Source organism: Drosophila biarmipes, chromosome 3L (genome assembly GCF_025231255.1).
Source record: "Drosophila biarmipes strain raj3 chromosome 3L, RU_DBia_V1.1, whole genome shotgun sequence".
Taxonomy (NCBI): Eukaryota; Metazoa; Arthropoda; class Insecta; order Diptera; family Drosophilidae; genus Drosophila; species Drosophila biarmipes.
The window spans coordinates 17,193,944-17,203,080 of record NC_066613.1 but is presented as its reverse complement, the minus strand read 5'-3'; positions in this window follow the sequence as shown (position 1 = coordinate 17,203,080).

Below are 9,137 nucleotides of genomic sequence, written 5' to 3'. Positions count from 1 at the left end.
CACTCCTCCTTTTTTCGGATAATCAAGTCGGGTTAAGTGCGAGTCAAGTCCGGTGTCAAGGCTAAAGAAGTAGGAATCAACAGCGGTAATCTTGCACTCACATTCCCCCAGGGAAATGAATCCTGTGAATAATGTTGAATGGGCCAAGGGAAACATTCCATTTATTTTCCTTCAAGGCAAACGCTGGTCTACCATTAACTATTTTCAATATTTGCCGGAGCATGTACTCCTGGTCACCTGTTCGCCGCTGGCACAACTTCATATGGATAAATGAAGACATTAGCAGGTGGCCACGGCTGTTCTGGTTCCAGGAAAATGGAAAATGGCCACCACCCACGCCCAGATTCATAATTGCCAAGCCGCAAATTAGTTTTATGCAATGCCGCGGCTTGGGCGCGTCACTGGGGAAAAATGGGGGGCTTAAAATAATATTTATTTAAAGGACAAATATAAATAAGCAAGGCACTGGATTCTTGATTTATATCTTAATTTTCCATTGAGTGGTTATAGGAAATACCTCTGCTCATTTTCTGCCGCCACACAGAAGTATACAAGAGAAAGTAAGAGCAAGTATATTCATCGTGATAATTTAATCCAGTATTTGAATAAAAGTATTTGTATAAGTACTTTTATTCTTAAATGATATATCAATCTATATCTTCAGATGATATATCTATCTGTTGGTATAATGTTAGAACATTTCTTAGATAAATTTGCGATACAATTTTAGCTTGAAGGTGTACTTTGTTTATAGAAACTTCCAGACTGAAAGTGGTCTTTCATAATGAACAAACTCTGCTGAAAATAAACAAACCAGTGCCAGGACTCAGATTCCTTTCAGTGCAGTACTGTCCCCATTTCGTCCTTGGTGCGCACCGGTGTCTGCCTGCTTTCGCCCCCAAGGATATTAACTGCTACTCCGAGTTGGCTCAGCCAGTTGTTTGTGCAGCCAATAACCCGTGCCACCGACTGGCTGCTCCTGCTCCTGCCCTCTGCTGGGTCTCCAGCTGGAGTCCTGCGTCCTGGCGTCCTGGATCCGCCGCTCCACCTAAACCGCTGCCCAGCTCATGAATGTTTGAAGAGGCCGCGCTGCGGCTGCGGCGTTTTCCGGCTTTTCCCGTCTTTTCACGTCTTTTCCCGCCTGCCTCTCGCTTCCGGCCTGGCGAAAATTAAACATGGCGTCAGGTGGGTGGCTTGTTATTGTTGTCTAGCTGCGTTTTTGTGTGCATATTAATTGGATTATCTGAAAGGAGCCCCGCACTCAGGAATGCGTGTGTGGCTTTTCCTCCGTAGTCACGTTAATCCCCGGGGACTCTGCTGCCTGGCATGCAATTGTTTAAAAAGCATTTGGCCAAACTTGCCTTCTGCTGCGGCATTCGTGGTTCGCTGGCCAGTGAAAAGACGCAAAATCAACATTAGATGGGATGGATATTGGCCCGTCCACCCCCTGCATAAATCACTGGCCAAAAAGGGGGTTAAGTGGGGGGCGAGGGTAAACAGCAGCTGCTCTTCGCGCTGTCAAAATATTTACACAATGCCAATGTAAATTAAAAAACAGACAGCGGGCAACAAGTTGACTACACAATACTGGCAGCCCGGCGATAACAATAACTCGTTTGCGTTGCCAACAGGGAAAACAGCGGACAGAGATGAACGCCGAGTTCGCTAGAACGCCCAGAAATATTTCCAGCTGAAGTCCAAATCCAAATACGGTATTTTCATTAGCCGAAATGACTTTCGGTTGCCGTATGCAAATGCAAATTATTGCGTAGACTTGGCTGGAGAGATCCACTGGAGCGTTAACCAACGATGAAGCTAATACAGGCGGACCTAATATCAAAGCCACACCGATTTACACTGGGGAAACATTAGCAATAGTAAATTAACAACTTTAACCACAAAACATTATTAAAAAATCTCTACTTGGTAATTTTTCAGTAAGTTAGAATCATTATAGTGCTCAAATAAAGGCCATAAGATGTTATAATTTAAATGACTTATTAAACCTAATGGGTTTCCTTACTATTATTATCATTTGTAACAATTTTTAAACTAAGATATAGCACATTTATTAAAAATTGGTTGACTTTTACTAATTGTTTTGGTATATCTATAAAATGGCAGCACTTTTCCTATTTTTGATAAGACTACACTCCAAAATGCATTCCTTTTCTTAACCTTTAGATCAATTTAAATTAAAACTGATATTTTTAAATGCTTTTCCAGCTTCTATGGGTTTTTCCACTCTAATTTATCTCATTCTTGGAGTGACGTGCGGTTCATTATCAATTCATGACTGCCCTGGTCCAAGCATTTAAATCAAATAAACTCTCTCACTCTTTCGGGTTTTTAATTTTTTGAGTGCATGCCATCCTTGGCCAGGCATCATTAGCCGCCTGTCTGTGGACTAATAAACTGAGCATTCGGACCCGAACGGTCCTTTGGCAGAGGCAAATAAGTCCGTGGCCACCACTGCCATCCAATACGGGCAGTCATCCGCAGCGGATTACACAAACCGACAAACAAGCAGCTTAAAAACCCGGCCCAGGAGTTTCCATGGATTTCAGGTCCTGGTTCCCGGTCCTGGCTTCCGTACCCATTCCCAGCACCTGATGCCCACTCCCTTTGGCCGGAGTAACACACCTGGCCCGAAACCAAGCCAGAAGAAGGGATGCCTTTGTTGAGTCCACATATTTGATGCTGTGTGCGTAAATTAACAAATAAATGGCATTTTTGTTTGGCTCAGTCCAGTTCGCATTCAGCCCTTTTGTTTGGGCTACCCTTAGTGGAACTGGAGCTGGAATTGGCCATGGATCTGGCCATAGATGGGGACCTGGTCCTGGTCTGGGAGTGGCCAATGATTGGGCTCGCTGCTTCTTTGAAATTTCATAAATTTCCGTGCAAAATGCGTAAAATGTGGCCAGAGGGCCCCGATCGTCGCATGGCAATTGACCAAACAAACTGAGCCGGGGCCTTTTTGCTCTAAGTCACTGGGAAAAATACTTTTTAGCCATTAGGAAGGTACAAAAAATAAAAAGGAATATGTTTCTAAATGATAATTATAGGTACAAATGGAAATCATGGTCTTGCTATGCATCTTACAGTACGTTTTTGTGGCATTTTTTAGATAACTCTTATATAGTAGTATTAATTCTACTTTTTCCAGATTTTCCAAATGTCTGTTAAAGCTAATAAATATTTTCTTTCCCCCCTTTCTTCCAGTGCCAGTTTGATTTTGTGCCTTGAATGTATGATAGGGCTGGGCGTGTGTTTGCCCCGGACTTTCTGTCTCTTTGTGTTTGACCACAAACATTGCACTTTTCTTTTGTTGCATTTTTGTTTGCCGTCTTTTGTCGAGGCCCTCCTTGGCCAAATCCGTGCGGGTGTGCAGCTGACATAATACTTTTGCTTCATGCTCCGAGGCACTTGTGGTCGACTTGACTCTTTGGCTGTGACTTGGAGATGCACCGCAACCTGGCTGCAATCATAACCACCTTGGGATCTCCGGATCACCTGACCACAACAGATTCTCTCCATGTAACCAAATACAACATATTGCTGTGGCAATAGGCCACTCTGCCGCTGGCAGTCACTGGAATAAATCCTCGGCTTGGGGTAAACAAATTTCTTATTGATTGCGAATTTCCCTGACCCTCACCTGCAGCTGGCGACATCCCAGCCCAAGGACTGAGTGCGAGCGAGTCGTTTTGCCAACTTCTCAATTAAATGAAATGAAAGTGGGCATTTTCCCCGCCGCCTTTCGGGGGCGCTGGATATCTCGTGCAGGGAAAACTTTTTAAAATTAAATGACAAGCACACATAAATAACTTTCGTGCGAGCCCTGCAAAATGCATTTAATTTGCAGCAAAGTGGCCCAGGACGAAAGCGAGCAGGCCCAGGACCTTCGCCTGGCTCCAGTCGCCTCGGCACCGTCCTCGCAAGCGGCCTTACCAGCGGGCGGCCTCCTGGTTGGGTGGCTCAGCGGTGGGGGCTTGCCAATGGGTGGCTGGGCGGACCGGGCGGCTTTTAAAATGATAAAAGTCGCCGCTTGTCGCGCCAGCGAGACGCCGACAAAGCGGCGTAAATTTCAATTAAATGTGAAAGCAAAACAAATTTTAACTTTACTCGCACTCGGCCCGAGAGTTCATACCGGTATATGTAGTTTATGCATGGGGAGATCGTGAATAAATATCTTATAAAATACGGCACGTAGGAAAAAGTGGATTGAGTTCGAGTTCACACACAATATTTATAAATATCTATAACATTTTTATTATCATGTTTAGCTGAAAAAGTGATGGACTATGATAATATATTTATTAAAACCATTCACAAAGTGAGGAACTTATAATATGTATGGATATTTTATGCAACAAATGATTTTAAAATATTGCAATAAAAAAAAATCGATTTTCTGGATCCTTGATAGTATTCAAGTAAAAATCCCACATTTAACCAACCATTACTATTTATCCGTTCGGTTTTCGCCTGAAATAACGTTGATTGAGTGTCTTTAAATAACAAAACTCGGTAATCCTGTTATCCCCGCACGCGTAAACCCAAAACTGGGACTTATTTGCAGAGTACTCGTGTGCCTAAATGTAATTGTGAATTCCATATTTCACTGCGTCTGAATGTGTGCTGCCATGTAATTGCCACTGCCTCGGCTTGCTGTTGTTTTTGCGTTTGTTATAATAACAATTACTTGAAAAATACTCCGCTATCAGCGTCGACAGTGCCAGCGAAATTATTTAAATGCTTGGCTGTTCGGGGATTACGAGTGCACAGTGGGGATTTGGGATTGCGAACTGTGAGATTGGGTGATTGGGTGGGCGGAGGGCTGAACACTCAGCTCACACAGATACACTCGCACACTCACCGTCATCCGCACACCCACACCATCCACACTCAGGAGCCTTGTTAAACAATCACAAAAACATACAAGAGATCCCATTATGCTGCCGTCAGAGTTTCAGGGAGGTGCCAGTAGTCCATGCACACTGGGAGAATATGCACACTAGTAATTGGGGATTAAGAAAAATATTTTTTTTTTTTTCAAAGGTTTTCTTTTAATTTTGAGATTTAAAATTATTATAATAGAACAAGAACTTTAAAAATAGTGGTCGCCAATCACTAAATAAGTAAGAGTAAAGTAAAGTTTTTTTAAAGGTAGAAAATATTAAAACTATAAGCTAAAAGTCAACGATATAAACGTTTATACCTATGAACTTGATATATTGTAAAGCCAGGGTTATTTATGGAAAAACCAAAAGATTTCCTCTCAGTGCCTGGTCCTGTATATGTGCCCGGCATGCGTGTGTCTGGCAGAGTTCCGGACTCGGCCCGGCGCGGCCGTCAGACAATTTGGTTTAATTGATAGTTTGGATAATGTAATTATAGACAATTGCGTTTCATGCGAAACCGATTTGCCGCCGTCGATTATAATGGCCAACAATGCTCAAGTGAGGTCCAGTGGCGGATAAGAGAGCCTTTCCGCGGCGGGGTGAGCGATGTCCGAGTGCCAAGTGGATTGGACTGGAGTGGACTGGATGGCCGATGGAGTGGCGGTGGTGCGGAAAAGTTCCACTTGCTAAATGAAAATGGGCGCCAAATGAAGTGCGTCGCCATCAAGTGTTATTAACTTGTAAAACAAAGAGATATCGCCGAAGGGCTGGGGCCTGGGCAAGGGGATGACTAGTTGGCCAGGTCCACTGTGATGGTTAGCCGGCTCTTTGTGCCCGGCGCATCAATCAATGTGGAATGCGGCAAAAGAGCCAAGCGGACTCTAATTGACGGGACGAGCCCGGATGGGCTGGGCAGGATTCAGCAGGAGGATGACCCGGTCGCCTGGCCGCAGGTACATGCAATTAATTATGGTCATTTCCAGGTGCACACACAGACACGCTGGTCTGGTCGTTTCCACTGCAACTCCGCGTTGCACGTTGCACTCGTCAAACGAATAGCAGCGAAATAACAAAGCCCGAATGACTGTTGCATACTTTTCTGGGGGGCGAATACCGAAAATGGCAGACCGCCTAAAGAGCGGTGAAAATGCGCGCAAACAAGCGCATAAACGGGCAAACTTCGAACTGTGACCTCTGACTCCGACAAGCCCCCTTCCGCGCCATCGGAATCCCCAAAATTAAAACAAATGATGAGGTTTTTCGGCGACTTCCCCGGCCATTACAATAACCGTTGTTGTCGGCGGGACGGCAAAATGGCGCCCAATTGGCAATTGGCAATTGACGCTTCCGGCGGCTCATTGGCTACACCGTCGAATGGAAACGCATCCCGTATCGATGACAATCGACAATTGGCCTGCCAAATGCACAGCCACCAACAAACACTGAAAAAATAAAGCTTAGTAGGTAAAAAAATAAATTTAGAAAAAAAGTTTAAGGCACTCAAAAATGTAACTCTGCTTAAACTACATTTTAATCAAATATAATCTTTATAAATATATAAAATATCACCTAAGGTGTCTAAAAGTATGCAGTGCAGTTTGCAGATGAGATTGTGTAACATTGTGTTGCCTACTTTTAGACAGCAATTAAACAATCTTTCTTATATTTCGAGTTAATTAGCCCCTATTTATGAAAACGCACAATCACTTGCCTCAGTGCACCAACGATGCATCCTGGGCAGACACAGTGGCAGCTCTTCTTGATGCATTTTTATGATGCGGTGTCTGATTTGCGGAGGTAAAGTGAAAATCGCGCGGAAATCGCATTGCCCCCGTACGGAGAGGCATTTTAAATATGCCCCAAAGGCATTCGGCAATGTACGCAATTTGCAATTTGCAGCTGCCGCAAGCCGAAAGCCGGCTGATAAAGAAACAATTCGTTCGTGGAACTCCCTAAATCCGGGCCACTTCCTCTTGTGTCGCAGGACTAATAAAATTAATCAACTTTAATGCACTACCGTTGTCCTTGCTTCCTGGCAGCCTTGCTTCCCGGCAGCCTTGCAGCCTCCTTGCCATCCCGTCCTGCAGCTGCAGCGCAAGTGTTGAATGACTGAGATAACAATAAATGGAATCCGGCAATGCCTCCCTCTCGGTCCATTCTCTCTGCAGCAGCACTAAATAATTTCTAATAAAATAAAATAAATAATGAACGCAGCAGTGGCAGAAGCCCCGTCCGGCCAGACTTTGCCAATACGGTCTAGCACCCACGGATGACCCCCTGCCCGCCATTCTGTCCTCCAGTCTGCCCCGATCTCCATGGTTCTCTGCTGCCATATTGCGCAAATATTGCAGTAAGTTGCTTTGGCAATGTGTTTTACTTTTATTGCACTCGAGCCGCCGGGCGCTGCACATTTTTAGCGCCAGTCATAAAATCCGACGAGCTTTCTAGCCGGAACTATGGCCTCAGTCTCAGCCTCAGCCTCTTCCTCGGCTCCAAGCTCAGAGCTCCAGCTCCATCTCGCATCCTGGCCAGCACATTTTTCCAATTTTAAGGCTGAGTAGCGCGCACGGCGAACGCCAAATGACCGTAGAAATGATTGCCAATGGGGGAGTTGGGTGGCGGTGCCCCTACAGCCGGTTGCGTAACCAGGCAACTCGGGAGCGCCAACAACAAGGGTCATTCGTTGAGTGAAAAGCGTGGGAGCGTGGGAGAATGGAGCCGGGGGCCGAGGGGGCTCCACAAAGCCTTCCAACGCCAGGCGCTGTTGTTATTTGCCTCGGCTTATTTGCTAAAAATAAAATCAAACTGCAATGCCAGAGTCCACGACATAATAAAAGAAATTGCGTGAAAGGCGGCTTAAAGAGTTGGCCAGGAGAAGGCAACGACCCTGGGCAGGAATGTCTGTCATTTAATGGTCTCCGGTTCACTGAAAAAAATTAAATAATATGCTAAAAAAAAAACAGGAAAATATACTTTGTTTTCTACACAGGTTAATGGGAAAATAATATAGTTCAGGTAAGAAAAATATCACCACATAAGGAATGGAAAGATGTCAGATAATACCTGAGAATGTGTAAATAGATTAAAGAAATATCTTTAAAATATTTTTATTAATACTTTTTTAATTTAAAAACCAGAAATACAATTATTTTTAGATATTTTCCAAAGATACCTTATAATTGAAAACAATTTTCGAAGTGTAATTCCTCAGAACAGGATCGCAGCTCTGGCATGTTCTTAAGGTGTCGGTGGGTTCACGCCGGCAAGAGATTATTTAGTGCAATTGCTAGTAAATAAGAGGCTTGAACGGTACGTACCTCTTTTTAATTTAGTTAAATTAATGGAAAGCCTGGACAATCTAAGCTTTTTTTCTGCCCCGCAAGACTTGTATGGCTTTCTGATTTTATTTTTCGTTTGACGCGTTGTCAACGCAGTTTCAATTTATGTTTACGACCTTTTAAGGCAATTTTATGAGCTGGCAACCTACACAACCCCGCAGGAGGGGCATTTGGCGATTTTAAAGTAATAAAACAGGCCCAAGTCCCTGCCATCCAGGGAGGCCATTTAACTTGCAGGGAGTTCGAGGGACACTCCTCATCGAGGCTGCTAGTTTTCGGAAATTGGCGCCCGCTGAGTGACATCTATTAATCGTTGTAGGTCCTGCAGGAGCCTGCGGTTCGAATGGAGTCGGAGATGGCGGAAATGCCGGGGCCATAAATCACCGGAGAACTTCATTAGACACATTTCATGTTCGGCTGTGCCGGGATGTGCAGATGTGGTCGCAGGACAGCTGTCCTGTCACTTGCTGTGGGCTAATTAAGACGCCGGCTTCGATTGGTCGGCCCCGAAAAGGTTATTAATAATGCCGCTACTTCGATTCCGTCCTCCCTACCCTTTTTAGAGTGTAATGGATTTTTGTTCGGGCAATAAAAAAGGAAAGCCACGGGCTGGGGGATGATCCTTCGGCCGGGACTGCGGCTCTCAGCTGGCCACATTTCGAACTGGAGTTGTGGTCGAGTTGTCGTTTCTCCGAATTCACCTTTAACCTCCTGTCCTTTATTGGGTAAACACGAACTGGTCTGTTGCCAAACAGTTTGCGGTCTCCTCTCAGACGAAAAATACCAGGAATTCTGCATAAAAACGCATTCACAAATCGGTTTATGGCCCGCCCTAAGTCATAAGTCCGATGAGCAAACTTTGTGACAATGGCCGGTGGCAGTAAACAGCAGTCGC